A 15212-nucleotide genomic window follows, 5' to 3' on the forward strand; every position below is an offset into this window, starting at 1 on the left:
TTCGATATTTTATTAATTGTTTTTAACTTCCACCAGCTGCCAGAGCATTAGCCTGGTCGAGATTAGTAATCCACTGACATTTCCACAACAGCACCATCTCCACATGGGGACCAATCGGAAACCACACTGAGCAGATTATTTTTTGCTGCTTGATAGCTCTATCAAAAATAACTCACACAATTTTGACTATTGTGATGGGACTGAGGGGGTGGTAAATGGTCAGCTTGTAATTATTCTTCTCTTAAGGGACAGGAAATAGTTGAGGAATTTTCCACGTTGCCAGGGAGATGTCAGAGTTGGAGCTGGAATGAAACAGTTTCCCTAGGGACACGGTTTGTTATGCAGCACAAGTCTTCAGTCCTATTGCAGGAATAGTGTCAGGGCCCATTGCCTTTTTCGTACCTACTGTATTCGGCTGTTTCTTCATGTCAGGTGCAGCGAATCGAATTGGTTGGAGACTGACATCTGTGATTCTGTGGGCATCATCTAAGGAACACTTCTGGCTGAGGATGGTGCAGACATTGCATACTGTCTTTTACACTGATGTGCAGCAAAGTTCCATTCTTTCGGGGAATGGCAAAGCAATAACCAAGTGGTATTGAGCTGTTAGTCTAGCGACCCAGGCAATGCTCATGTGACCTGAGTTCGAGTACTGCCACAGCAAATGGTGGAATTCAAATCCAATAAATGTTTGGAATTAAGAGTCTAATGATGATCATGGAACAGTTGCTGATTGTGTGGGAAACCCATCTTGTTCGCAGATGCTCTTTCGGGAAGGAAACTGCCATTCATTCTTGCTCTGGCCTACTTGTACCTCCAGACGCACAGCAATGTGTTTGACTCTTAACTACCCTCCTGTCAATAAATGGTGACACACTAATCCCATTGAACAGTTTTTTTAAAAAATATTTGTGGAGTCCTCTTCTTTCATCAGTTGTTTCATAGTTCAACTCCATTTCTAACTGGCTGTGGCAGGACTGCAGAGCTTCGATCTGATCAGTTTGCTTTGTCATCATCTCGTCCTCTCTATCAGATGTTAGTCCTACTGTTTGCAAAGTAAGTGAGTAGTCAAGTGTGGTAGCTTTAAATGGGTTGTCATCAGTTTTAGGTCCACACGGTTCTGACCCTGGTATGTTCATCTACACTCGTGACTGAAACATCTTTCAGCTTAATGGGAATAATGGACTGAGGAATTATCCTGGGCAAAAAGTTACAGATTGTGACTCAGTACAATATTCGTTCTGTCCAACTATGATCTACACTATGACATGAATTCCCGGGTTTGAGCTGCAATTTCTGCAATGCAATTCTGCTGTCTGTCGCCCAATTCATACCGAGACCCAATGACCCGTACCCCGTGAGCTACTCTGGTTTCAGATGTGGTAGCACTTCCAATTTCATATTCTCATTCCTCTGAGCATTTGTTTATTGTGTCACATCTCTTATTGTCTTGTTTTTCAAAATCCAAAACGCATTCCGTGAGGTAGCAACACGGCTCAGTGTTTAGTGCCGCTTCCTCACAGCGCTATGGACCCAGGTTTGATTCCATCCTCCAGCGACCATCTTTGTGGAACATGCGCATTCTCCTTGTTGGATTCTTCCCTCCCACAAACCAAAAATTTCCAGGTTAGGTGCATTAGTCAGGGGTAAATATAGGATAAGAAAATGGGTGTGCTTGGTTTACTCTTCAGAGGATCGGTGTGGACTTGTTGGGCTGAAGGGCCTGTTTCCATACTGTAGCGATTCTAATTCCAACATTCATCTGAACGTTTTCCCTTGCAGTTATGCCATTTTCAGTGTTTAAATTGAATGTGCTTCACTCTGTTCTCTCAATGGCTTCTGATAAGAACTCTGTAGTGTCAATGATTCCAGTCTTATGTAGTTTCAGAACCAAGATATTTGTGCATTTTTTATTATTTTTCACTTCCCAGTGTACGGCAATCCAAGTGGGTCAGGACATTTGAGCAGCTTTGACATATACCTTTGAACATGTTCAAAACCAGAAATTTCTGGAGAAACTCAGCAGGTCTGTCAGCATCTGTGGAGACAGAGAAACAGAGATAGTGTTTCAAGTCCAGCGTGGCGCTTGTTCAGAACTGAAAAGGGCTGCTTAATGCCTTAGCAAAAGTGGACGACGGATGATAGGAAACAGAGCATGTGGAGACGCAATGGCACAGAGGGATGGGCTTTTAATTATGGTGAAAGAGAAACAGATATAAAATTGGTGTAAATTAAAGTGTGGATGGCAGAAATGGGTTGTCTCTATTGAGTGCAGGATAAAATAAGACACAGACGAGATCATTGGGAGGTCAGGAAGTAGAATATATGAAAAATGGAGAACAGCCATAATGGAATCAGGCTGTGAATTTGGACGTGTGTATTAACTGCTGCAGGCTGTGGCACATCAAAGTGTAAAGTTAGGTGTTACTCTAGCTTGGGTAGTGTTTCACTGGAACGTTGCAGCAGCTCAGGACCGAAATGTTAGGATGAGCGCAAGGTCGGTTATTGGAATGAGAAGCAATGAGAGGCTCAGGGTTATTCCTACAGACAGAGTGAAAGTGGTCCTCAAACCAGTCTCTGTTTGGTCTCCCCAGTGTAAAGGAGACAGCATTGTGAGCAGCAATGACAGGAGACCGGATTGAAAGTGTAAAAGTGAAATGCTACTTCACCAGGCAGGTATGTTTGGGGTCTTGGACAGTGAGAAGGGAAAGGTGAATGGGCAAGTGTTGCAGCTTCTGTTATTGCATGGGAAGGTGTCATGGGGGAGTTGTGAAGTGTTCGGGATGATGGAGGGTGTCACAAAAGAAATGGTCCCTATGAAATGCTGTCAGTGGTCGCGAGGGAAAGATGTGTTTGATGGTGCTGTCCCACTGGAAATGGTGGAAGTGGCGGAAGATGATTCTGTGAATGTGGATTCTAGTACAGTAGAAGTGAGGACGAGGGGAAATCTATCATTGTCCTGGGAAGGAGAGGACGGAGTGAGGGCAGAAGCACGTGAGATGGGATAGTCACAGCTGAAGGCCCTGTCCACCGGAATTTGCGGATTTCTGATTTGAAGGCAAAGGAGGTCACGTCACAAGCAGTTCACTGGAATGTGGCGTCATCAAAGAGAAACAACAGAGACGGAGAAACTGAGAGAATGGAGTCAGCCTCCGCTGATCATGTGTTCAGCTACATCTAGAAGACACCCCTGAATGATTGAAAATAACCAGACATCTAAATTGAGGCTTTCTGTCTCACATCTGATCTGAAGCAGGATGTGGAAGTAGACCCAGAGGAAGGTCAGTGGGTATACCTGGGCAGACATTCAAGCAGATATCCAATAACGCTCAAAAATTATTGATTCTGTTCAAAAAGAAGGACTCGATTAGAAGATGTACCACCCATGGTCGACAAGGATACTATGATGAGCATTAGTGTAGGGCCAGATTTAGGATGTTTATTTCTTGGGATCATAAGCATATGCTGGGCATGACTTTCAGCTGTGCTTCCTGAATTCCCCCCAGAAACCCCTGCCATTGCTGTTCCATCCTCTTCCCTGCTCCTCTCCCCTTCCTGATTCAAGTTCTCCATCTCCAATTACAGAGCACATTCTCTCACATTATGGTCCCTCCCCACTTCATTGAGGATGACACTGAGAACTAAAAGGCGGGCTGTTACTTAATGGAGAGGACACCCACAAAAGGAACAGTGCAAAGGGATGGAATTGTCTTTGTGTCTGAAACATAACGTCAGCATGCTGATGCAGCAAGTAACTAAGTTGATTCATTAGGCGGGTTCCTGGAATGAAAGGGTTGAATTATTGAGTACATCTAAAATGGTGAGGCGTTTATTCATTGTGGTTGAAATGAATGTGGATGATATTACTGAAATGGACATGATGCAGAGGGGGCTTGACAAGGGAGATTTCGAGAATGTGGATCCGTTCCAGGGCAGAGAGTCGAACTCAGGGTTGTAGATACAGAATAAGGGATATCGATTTCAAACTGAGATACAAAGAAACATCTTCTTTCAGAAGGTAGTGAATGTCTGGAATTCCCTAACCCAGAGGTTGTGGAAACTGTTTTTTTTTAATACATTTACAGACTGGCTGGATTGGGTTTTGATAGATTAGTGATTTGAGGGATACAAAAGGTTAGCAGGAAAGTGGAGTTGGGCCCTGAAGTAGATCATCCATGTTCTTATTAAATGACAGTACAGGTTTGAGGGGCCGAATAGCCTGCTCCTGTTTCTATTTCTTACATTCTTATGTTATTTTCCTGAAAATGGTTTTGTACAATGTTGCATTCAGGGAGAGCAGAGGATTTCTGTGAGCTCACACTGGTAGAGGGCTGTATTCACAGCGATTCTGGGTCTGTAACATGACCCAAATCTGGAGCAGAAGTTACAGAGACGGGAAGCCTGAAAAGAGAGATTGGGGTGCGGAACAATTCCTGACTCAGCCTGGATTTTCAATTACATTTCACGAACTACACCTAACCATCGGGGTGGCCTCAATCTGCCCCTGTGTAGCAGGTCCGAAGGGCTGAATGGAACATCAGAACATAAGGCTGAGGAACACGAGTGGAACATTCGGCCCTTTGACACTACTCCGACAGTTAATAAGGTCGTGGCTCATCTCATTGTGGTCCCAGCTGCACTCTTCTCTCCAAGCACCATTATCCCTGATTCACCTGTCGATGGAAAATCAGATGAAGCCAGCCTCGATATAATATAAAGCTTCAGCCATCCCATACTTCTGGGAAGGAGAATTCCTACGTCAATAAATTCCCACTTTGTGAATTTCTCCTCACCCCAGTTCTGACTGAGGTTGGAGGGTGTCACTGATTCCTTTTCTAGTCCCACTCCTTCACTACTCACATCACATTTTAAATGTGACCAGATTGGTGATATAGCTGATGATAAAAGTCTTAGACTAGGTCTGGTTCAGTAAACAAGTCACGCAGATTTCTTTAGTCAGACACAAGTAAATTATAAAACTAATCGAGGAGCATGGAGGATCTGTGTTTCACACTGCTGCCTCACATCACCAAGGAGCTGGGTTCAATTCCAACCTCGGGCGTCCTGTATGTGGAGTTTGAACATTCTCCTTGTGTCTGTGTTTCCTCCCAGTGTTCCAGTTTCATTCCACAGTCCAAACATGTGCAGCCTAGAGTGGATTGGCCATGCTAATTTGCCCATAGTGCCCAAGGATGTGTATGTTAGTTGCGTTAGTCATGTGAAATGCAGGGTTACATGGATAGGGTGGGGGGCAGGTCTGGCTGGGATGCTGTTCACTGGGTCAGTGTGGATTTGATGGGCAGAATGCCTTGCCGCCACACGGTTGAAGTTCTAGAACAATGGCAAGAAGTTTGGACTATACGAATACCCAGTGGATATCTACCTGATACACTCTGTTGAAGGTTTTGTATGTTTCAGTAAGATCACCTCTCTTTCTATGAGTAACCATAATATAAGGCCTTCATTCCTGGAATACATGAAGTGAAACATTGCTGAACTGCTTCCAATGTAATTATATCCAATCTCAGGGAGGTAGACAAAAAATAACCTCACACCCCAGGTGAGGCTTTTTCTTTGTTTTCTCAGTGCTATGAGTTTTTGGAACTCTCTTCCCCGCAGACCATTGGAGGCAGAGTTATTGAATATTTTTGAGGCACAGACGGAAGATTCATAAGTAACAACAGAGTCAAGGATTATCAGGGAATGGACTGGAATGTGCAGCATGGGAAAATGTTGACAGTGGTACAAAATGACACTGCTTCAGAACATCCGTGAAAACGAAATGGTAATCTAGAAAACATTTTAAAATGGCAACAGTGATAGAACAGAGTTCCAATGACCATAGAGCTGCTCTGTCATTAAAGAGAGACCACTTGTGGTCATTTAACCTGAGGGTCACCACACCTCGGGTGATGGGTTGAGGGTGAGACAGCGTCCCTATCATGGTAACCTCTGTCAGTGTGGTGAATCGAACCAGCACTGTTGGCCTCCATCTTCATCGCAAACCAGCTGTCCAGCCAACTGAGTGGGAGACTGTATAACTGTTACAGACAGAAACAGTCACAGGCAAAGGGTAAGGGAAACTTTCATAACAAGGAAAAAGGTACAATTCAGATAACGGTCAAAATAACGACTGAGGGTAAAAACGTTCTCTGCTAGAAATTGTATTTTATAATGAGACAAGTATTTCAAAGCCATCTTTGGCTGAATACGGTAAGGTGAGACATATGAAATAACCAGAATTACTAATTGTGATTGGATATCGATAACCATAAAATGAGTGTAGATTTTTGATTGGTCTGTGTAAAATATGCTTACCATTATATAGATGGAGAAAGCTGATGGAATATATTATTGGGACAGTGCATCCCCTTGGGAAATGTCCTCGAGCAGGCGCTTGAAGAAAACCCGGGTAAAAGTGCCTGAGTGTTGTCTGCTCAGTGACAGGAACCCAGGGGGTTGAATGACTGAAAGTTCATGTAACATGGAACTGAGAAACGCATCAGATCAACCACAATCTTCTTAAATGCTAGAATGCGTTTGAAGGGCTGAATGGCCCCATAGTGGATTGCATGTGATTTGAAAACTGTACAATTTTGTTCCTTCCCCTTTTGTGTTACATACTGGGGCATTGAAATTTTATTGAAAATGGGAATTATTTGGAACACGAACTTGAACATTCCACAATCAACATTCTTCAGAATATTCTATCAACACGTGAGAGTATTGCGAAGGCGAGCGTGTGTGTGTGTGTGTGCGTGTGTGTGTGACAAAGAGAGAAGGATTTGCATGCAATAGTGAGAGTAGTGGACCATGAATCGTGTTCGGGTGTCGGTGATATAACAGATATACAGTGAGTGTGAGGGAGCAGGGAGAACACAGTGACCCTTATCCTGACAGTGTGGGGAAGGTTATTGAAGCTTGTCCTGTATTGCTGAACATTTCTTCAGACCGCAGATACTGCACTGAGCTGGTTGGTGAGCTCAGGCCCTGCTCGTTGGGTCTGGTGGTGTGGTTCCGCTGGGAAGAGTATGGTCCCCTCTGTACTAGCCCATCCACCAGGAGCTCCGTGTCCCTGTCGACAAACCGTGGTATAATTGCCCCTTATCTGCCATGCTCGGGGTAAACTGTGCACCAATGCCAGAGATCACGGAATATCAGGGCATCCGGCCGATCGTGAATAACTCCAGCCATGATGGGTGGGATCGGACTGGCATTGAATGACAGGGACACCATGGGGTGGCTGGGTAGTTAATGAGGTGAGTTTGATATGATAGTACCAGGAAAATAGCTCAGCCTCGTGCAGACAACCCATCTGTCACACTCAGTGAAAATCACACAAAGATAAATTATGGTTATATTCAGCCCAATGAGTCATAGACTCTGCTGTGCCCACTTTCAGTTACAGAGCTGCAGAACAAATGCTCATTCAAAACTGTCCATCATCTGAACTCACACCAATATCAGGTTCCCTTTGCAAGCTCGAATATGAATGCACAATACATGGTTAAAGACAGGATTCTTGGCAGTATGGAGGAACAGAGCGACCTTGAGGTCTGTGTCCACAGATTACTCAAATTTGCTCCCAAAGTTGATGGTGTGGTTAAGAAGGCACATGGTGTGTTGGCTTTCATATGCAGGGGGATTGAGATTAAGAGCCGTGAGGTTATGCTGAAGCTCTATAGAGTCCTGGTTAGACCACACTTGGACTATTGTGCTCAGTTCTACTCAGTCCATTATAGGAAGGATGTGGAAGCTTTAGACAGAGTGCAGAGGAAATTTACAAAGATGCTCACCAGACTGGACGGAAGGTTCTATGAAATAAGCTTGAGGGAGCAAGGGCTTTTCTCATTGGAGGAAAGAAAGATGACAGGTGATATGATAGAGGTGTGCAAGATGATGAGAGGCATAGACAGAGTGAATAGCAAGCGACTGTTTCCTAGGGCAGAAATATCTATCACAAGGGGTCATAATTTTAAGGTAATTGGAGGAAGGTTTGGGGAGATATCAGAGGTAGGTTCTTTAGACAGAGAGTGGTGGGGGTTTGGAATGCACTGCCAGCAGTGGAAGTAGAATCAAATACGTGAGGGAAACTCAAGAGATTCTTGGATAGGCATATGGAAGAAAGTGAACGGAAGCACGGACGATAGTCTGATCATAGAGTAGGATAAACGGGTGGCACAACATCGAGGGCCAAAGGTCCTGTACTGTGCTCTAATGTTCTTTGTTTTGTGTTCTATGGAAGTGCTCATAGAGGTTGGAGAGGGATTTTGATGTATCAGAGAGGTGAGGGCTATGAAGCGATGATCTTAGTGAAAGGCAAGACAGGCTTGGGAGGCGAACGACCTGCCTTTGTTTCTGATATTCTCACATTCTGTTATTGGAAAATTTGATTTGATTAGATTAGATTAGATTAGATTACTTACAGGAAGGTACCTGGAAGGTCTGTTATGGAATGTTGCAGTCACGGAGCCCAGGGGACGTTGTGAGCCATCTCTGGGTGAGGTATGGGGGCTGTATTCACAGTAAATCTGCATCTACCAACAAACGGAGTACAAGTTGCAGAGAGGGGAACCTCTGTAAAGAGAAATGAGGGACCGCTTTCATATCCAGCCTGGGTTTTCCAATTACATTTTCCAAATCTCCCAAACCGTGTGTGACAGTCATGAGGGAGTGAATGTTCTCCTCTGTTTCTATGCACCAGGTGATAGCAGTAAGTGGCCTCCAACTGCTCAGATCCAGCAGGTTTGAGGCTCTAAATGGAACACAGAAACAGGGGGACTGAGGAGTAGGAGTGGGTCATGAGATACTTTGAGCCTTCTCCACCAGGCACTAAGATTGTGGCTGATCAGGTTGGGGTCTCAGCCCCACTTTCCTGTCTGTATCCCATTATCCATGACGCAGTCTCTGTCAAATCTTTAACTAACTCAGCTGTGAATACTTGCAATCAGAGAAACACCACAAACTTCTGGGGAAGAGAATTCCCATTCAAAAGCCCTTTTTGCATTTTTCCTCATCACTGTGATAGAATAGCAGAGTCATACAGCATGGAAACACATCCTTTTTTTCCAAATTCTGAATGCCGATCAGGCATCCTAACGTGACCTAGTCTCACTGGCCAGCATTTGGCCCATATCCCTCTGAACCATTCCTATTTATGTATCTATCCAGATATATTTTAAACATGTAATTGAACCCGCTTTCACCACTTCCTCTGACAGCACTTTCCGTACCCCCAGGGCCTCTGCATGTGAAGGTTTCCCCTCAGGTCCCGTCTAAATCTTTCCCCTGTCATCATCAACCTCTGCCATATAGTTCTGGAAGTTCGAACACTGGGAAAAAATGTTGACCATTGAGACTATAAATAGCCCACAGGATTTTATAAACCTCTGTCGTGTCACTATTCAGCTTCCAACAGTCCAGGGACAAAAACCCCAACCTGCTCATCCTCTCCTGCAGTTCAATTTCTCAGGTCTCAGAAAATCCTTTTCTGCACCCTCTCAAGCTGAGCAACATCCATCCTTTAGCAGTGCCTACTGAATTGTACGCAGTATTCTTAAAGTGGCCTCAGCAATGTCGTGTAGAAACGTAATATGCTACCCCATCTCCTATAATCAATGTTCTGACTGAACATTAATACTCTGTCTACCTGCTACTCCACTTTCAAGGAACTATGAACCTGCATCCGTAGGTCTCTTTGTTCAGCAACATTCCCTAGGGTACCACCCTGCTTTAACTTACCAAAATGCAAAACCTCACAAATGTCTGCATTAAATTCTATCTGCCAGTCCTTGACCCTTTGTTTGTCAAGGGTGCCGTTGTACTCTGAAATAACCATCACTGTCCACCGCCCCACTATTTTTTGATGTTACCTGTAAACCTACTAACTATGCCCTCCCCTGTCTGTATCCCATTGTAGACGCTCTGCCCTCCCCCCATCTGTATCCCATTGCAGAAGCTCTGCCCTCCCCCTGTTGTATCATATTGTAGACGGTATGCCCTTCCCCTGTCTGTATTCCACTGTAGACGCTATGCCTTCCCCATCTGTATCCCATTGCCGACGTGCTGCCCTCCCCCTGTCTGTATCTCATTGGAGACACTCTGTCTCCCTTTGACATCTTATTGATTGACTATCCTGATGTATGAGCAAACTGAGCTCCATCCTCTCCATCCAGTTCATTGGTGTGGATTGTCATTTGTTGATGACCTCACACAGATCCCTGAAGAATTCCACTGGTTACAGCTTACCAAACACAAAATGAGTAATGATCTCTTGTCTGTATTTCCTGAGGCAGCCTGGGATGGTTAAATGGCATCCTCCTGTGCTGTGTAATTTACTGAAATGATTTGAATACTTCATTCTATTCCTGTCTAACCCCATGGAAGTGCATTATGGCCTCCCCCTGCTGTATTGTCACGATGCTGACTGCCTCAATGGGATCTTTATCTCCCTCTGGAACAGCCTCAGGTGTGAACTGACAGAACAACGAGTGAAGTAGGAGCAGCAGTTGGCCATTCGTTCCCTCCAACTTGATGCTCAGTTTAGAAACATTATGGCTGATCTGATTGTAGCTGAATACCCCTTTCCTGTCTGTTCCCAATAAACATTGACTCCTCTGTCCATCAAAGGTCAGTCAAGGTCAGCCTTGAATATCCTCAATGACCCAGTCTTTACTGTTCCCGGGGGATGAGAACGCCACAGATCACACAATCCAAAGAAGAAAGGAGCAATCTTATCTCAAATGGAAAAGGAAGAACCCTTTCATTTTAAAGTGTGTTAACCTCACAGCAAGTCACCTACACTTTTCAGAAACAAGGGCACAGCAAATACGAACAAACATATACCATTCAGCCCCTCAAACGTATCCACAGTCCCATTGACTGTTCAGTCAAGTATTTATCAAACTCAGCTTCTACTGCACCCTTGGAAAATAATCCTGCCACCTTAATGCCACAGAGCATAGGAAATTGGAATCAGGCCATTTGGCTCATAAGGTCTACTTTGCAGTTTGATCCTGTCTGGTGTGTATCTCAATATAATTTCCCCGCTTTCTCACTGTAACCCTTGATCGTGGTTTTAATCTAACCTTTGTCTAAAAGACATGGTTGCGTCGGTGTCTCTGTATGTGTGTGTGATTGCATGTGTGTTTCTGTGTATATCTGTTTACTGGCAGGAGACAGGGTGATGGTGGATGGTTGTTTTTTGAACTGGAATCCGGTGGGCAGCAATGATCCAGAGGCAAAATTGTTGGGTTCACTTTTGTTTGTCATTTATATAAATGATTGAGATGAGAATTATAGAAGGCATATTTCGCAAAATTGAGGATGACGTCAAGTTTGGGTTTACTGTGGACAGTGTTTGTATAATGGTGAACAGCTGAAGGTTACAAAGAGACCTTCATTAATTGAATCAATCATTCGTAGAGATGTACAACAGGGAAACAAACTCTTCAACTCGCTCATGCCATCCTAATGTTCTAAATTAATCCACTCCCATTTGCCAGCATTTGGCCCATATCCCACTAATCATAAAGCCATCCAGTTGCCTTTTAAATGCTGTAATTGTTCCAGCCTCCACCAGTTTCTCTGGCAGCTTATTCCATAGAAGCACCAGCCTCTGCAGGGAAAAAAAGTTGCTCTTCATTGTCTTTCAAATATCTCTCTTCCCACCTTAAACCTATGCCTTCTAGTTTTCGACTCTCCTACCTTGCGGGGATGGAACCTTGACCACTCACCCTATCCATGCCCGTCATAATTTTATAAACCTCTAGAAAGTGTAAATATGACTCCAATCAAGACGGTTGGCTGTACTTTCAGTCATCCTGGGTCTATAGTCCCAAATTCAATAGTCGTACCTCTTCCTTCTCCATCAAGGCATGATTCCAAAAAGTTTAATCAACTTGTTCAGACATATTATGAAACTGCTTTGTGGGACTTGAAACGAGAATTTTCGGCGCAGTGATAGATACACTACCATCATTCAGCATTAGCCCCTAAAGCTGCAACATGATGCTCCTATATGTTGTTCATCAGCTTGTTGTAACACGCTGTGACACACTTCCATCGGACATGACTCCACTCCACCTTCTCCAGAGATAGGGGCACTATCAGACATTCCTGGACTGGAATCGAATCCAGAGCTCCGGCTCAGAAACGTGGGCACTATCCATTAAACAAGGCCGAAACTATGCCCAGATTTTGGGTCATGTTTGAAGTGTATGGATTTATTAAATTCTGGTTAACAATACTGTTGGACAGTTAACAAACACTGTTGGACTTCAATGTAGCTAAGTGTGAAGTGATTCACTTTGGTAAGAGTAATAAAAAGATGGATTACTGGGCTAATGGTAGACTACTTGGTAGTGTGGAAGAGCAGAGGGATCTTGGTGTCCATGTACACAGATCTCTGAAAGTTGCCACCCAGGTAAATAGTGCAGTGAAGAAGGCATATGGCGTACTGGCTTTTATTGGTAGAGGAATTGAGTTCCAGAGTCCTGAGGTCATGCTGCAGTTGTATAAGACTCTGGTGCGGCCGCATCTGGAATATTGTGTGCAGTTTTGGTCGCCATACTATAGGAAGGATGTGGAGGCACTGGAACGGGTGCAGAGGAAGTTTACCAGGATGTTGCCTGGTATGGTAGGAAGATCCTATGAGGAAAGGCTGAGGCACTTGGGGTTGTTTTCTTTGGAGAAAAGAAGGTTTAGGGGTGATTTGATAGAGGTGTACAAGATGATTAGGGGGTTAGATAGGGTTGACAGTGAGAACCTTTTTCCACGTATGGAGTCAGCTATTACAAGGGGGCATAGCTTTAAATTAAGGGGGGGGTAGATATAGGACTGATGTTAGGGGTAGGTTCTTCACTCAGCGAGTCGTAAGTTCATGGAATGCCCTGCCAGTAGCAGTAGTGGACTCTCCCTCTTTATGGGTATTTAAGCGGGCATTGGATAGGTATATGGAGGATAGTGGGTTAGTGTAGGTTAGGTGGGCTTTGATCGGCGCAACATCGAGGGCCGAAGGGCCTGTACTGCGCTGTATTGTTCTATGTTCTATGTTCTAATACCAAATTATACAGGGGACAAATCTCATTGAAAATTTGTACAAATTATTAGCCTTAACTATAGGATGTTGAGTGTATTCGCTGTACTATTGAGATAAACTATGAACATCTGTAATTGCTTGGCTATGATTTCCGGTTTAAATGTCTATTACCAGTAGTCTGCTATATTAGGGAAAGAAATCCTGCAACACACTGCACTATGAGGGATCTCGAGTAGATATCAATACTGAAGACCAGAGACGAGGAAAGAACACAATTCTGTGCCCAAAACACCGGTCACTATTTCAAATCTCGAGCATGTGGCTTCCCTCTTACGAAAACCATTAATTGAGATAAGACAGCTATTTCCTATCCAGCTTTTGCTTACCGACTCCTCCTTCTGCCTGCACAAGGCAAACCAAGCTCTGGGTCTTTGGGAAACTCAAGGCTGGTGTCTGTAGGCATTATGGAGAGCGGATTGTGGTTTTAATCCGAAGGGGGAGTGTGAGGGGGTAGTAATATCATTCACTGGGCTGAGGTGTTGCAGATGGGGTTTAACCTGGATACATGTGAAGTATTGCTTTTTGGTAAAACAAACAAGGGGAGGGCTTACACAATGAATGCTGGGATTTGGTAGTTATATAGAAAAGAGGGACCCGGGGGCGCAGGTATAATTCTTTGAAGTTTGTGGCGAAGGGTATTTCAGATTACGTCAGTGCTCAGACCTTTGAGTTTAGAAGTTGAGCAGGCATGCTGAGATTGTTCAGGACATTGATAAAGCCTGTTCTGTAGTTCTGTGTGCAGTTCTGTTATGGGAAGGAGATTGTTAAACTGAAGAGGGTTCAGAAGAGATGTACCAGGATGTCACCAGTAACACACCATCTTCTGCCTCAGGAGCCAACAAACATGCGGCACGAACATTAGATCCACTGATTTACAAATTTCCCCTGGGTAACCCAGATCCCAGATCCAACTCCCAGACTCACATCTGCCCTCCTGAGGAGACCTAATGCCCATCTTAATTCCCACCGCTCTATCCCACACTCCCCATCGATCTATCACGATCACCTCCTACCTTCGTTCACCTACTACTTACCTTTCCGCTGAAAGTTCTGCCTGAAACTTCGACTCTCTTGCTTCTCGGATGTTGCCTGGCCTGCTGTGCCTTTTCCACCGCCATGCTTTACATACTCTAAATTATCAAACATCTGCAGTCTCCATTATCTCTCAGGTACAATTCCCTGTCAAAAAAACCATGTCGTTGTCTGTTACAACCGCACGTAGTCTTAGGGACATTTTCTTCTCAGATCATGGACGATAAAAGTTCTTTTAACGTTTTACTGATATTGTAATTCCTGATCAGTAGTTAAAGAACGTACGTTTCAATTTATAAACAGAGAAGCATGCTCATGTTCTAATAAACCCCTGGCATTGCTCCCATATCCAAGGTAGATTGAATGCTTACACATGATTGATCGACCAACCCTAACATTTGTTCCCTCTATCATCCCCACATATCCCACCCAGAATGCGGAAATTTTAATCATACGGTTTTTTAAAAAAAATAATAACAAGTATTGAATTGAAATGGGTTAACTGGAGATATTTGTTCAGCGATTGAGATTGATCTCAATCTCCGTGGAACCTAAATATGTCACTGGAGAGCTTTCCTCTTCTATTAATGAGGGAATCGGTTCAATGTGTTATCCCATAGTATCAGCGGGAGTATCACCAACAGCACTAACAGGGATCAGCAGATCTAGAGAGGGGGGAAGGAGAAATCTGAATCTGAGAACATTAGACTGGAATGTTCCAACAATGGATCAGAATCTGAGAACATTAGACTGGAATGTTACAGCAATGGGCAGGAGTTTATCCGAGGGTATTTCCTTGCTTTCTCAACCTCGGATCTCATTAGCATTACGGTTCTATGGTGTACTGATGGTTATTCAAAATGGTTACTATCCCATCCTCATTATCGTTGGTGTTCCTGGTAATTCATTCTATCTGTTCATAAAGCCAGGTTGGACTGAATTACTGCTCATATTATTTAAAATTTAGAAAGGTGGACGTCAATATTTTCAATTCCAATGAAATATTCCATTCCTCACAAATTATAACGAGCAGATTATTATTGACAAATTACTCACCAATACGCGATGAGGAACCAGACTG

Source organism: Chiloscyllium punctatum, unplaced genomic scaffold, assembly GCF_047496795.1.
Source record: "Chiloscyllium punctatum isolate Juve2018m unplaced genomic scaffold, sChiPun1.3 scaffold_212, whole genome shotgun sequence".
NCBI lineage: Eukaryota > Metazoa > Chordata > Chondrichthyes > Orectolobiformes > Hemiscylliidae > Chiloscyllium > Chiloscyllium punctatum.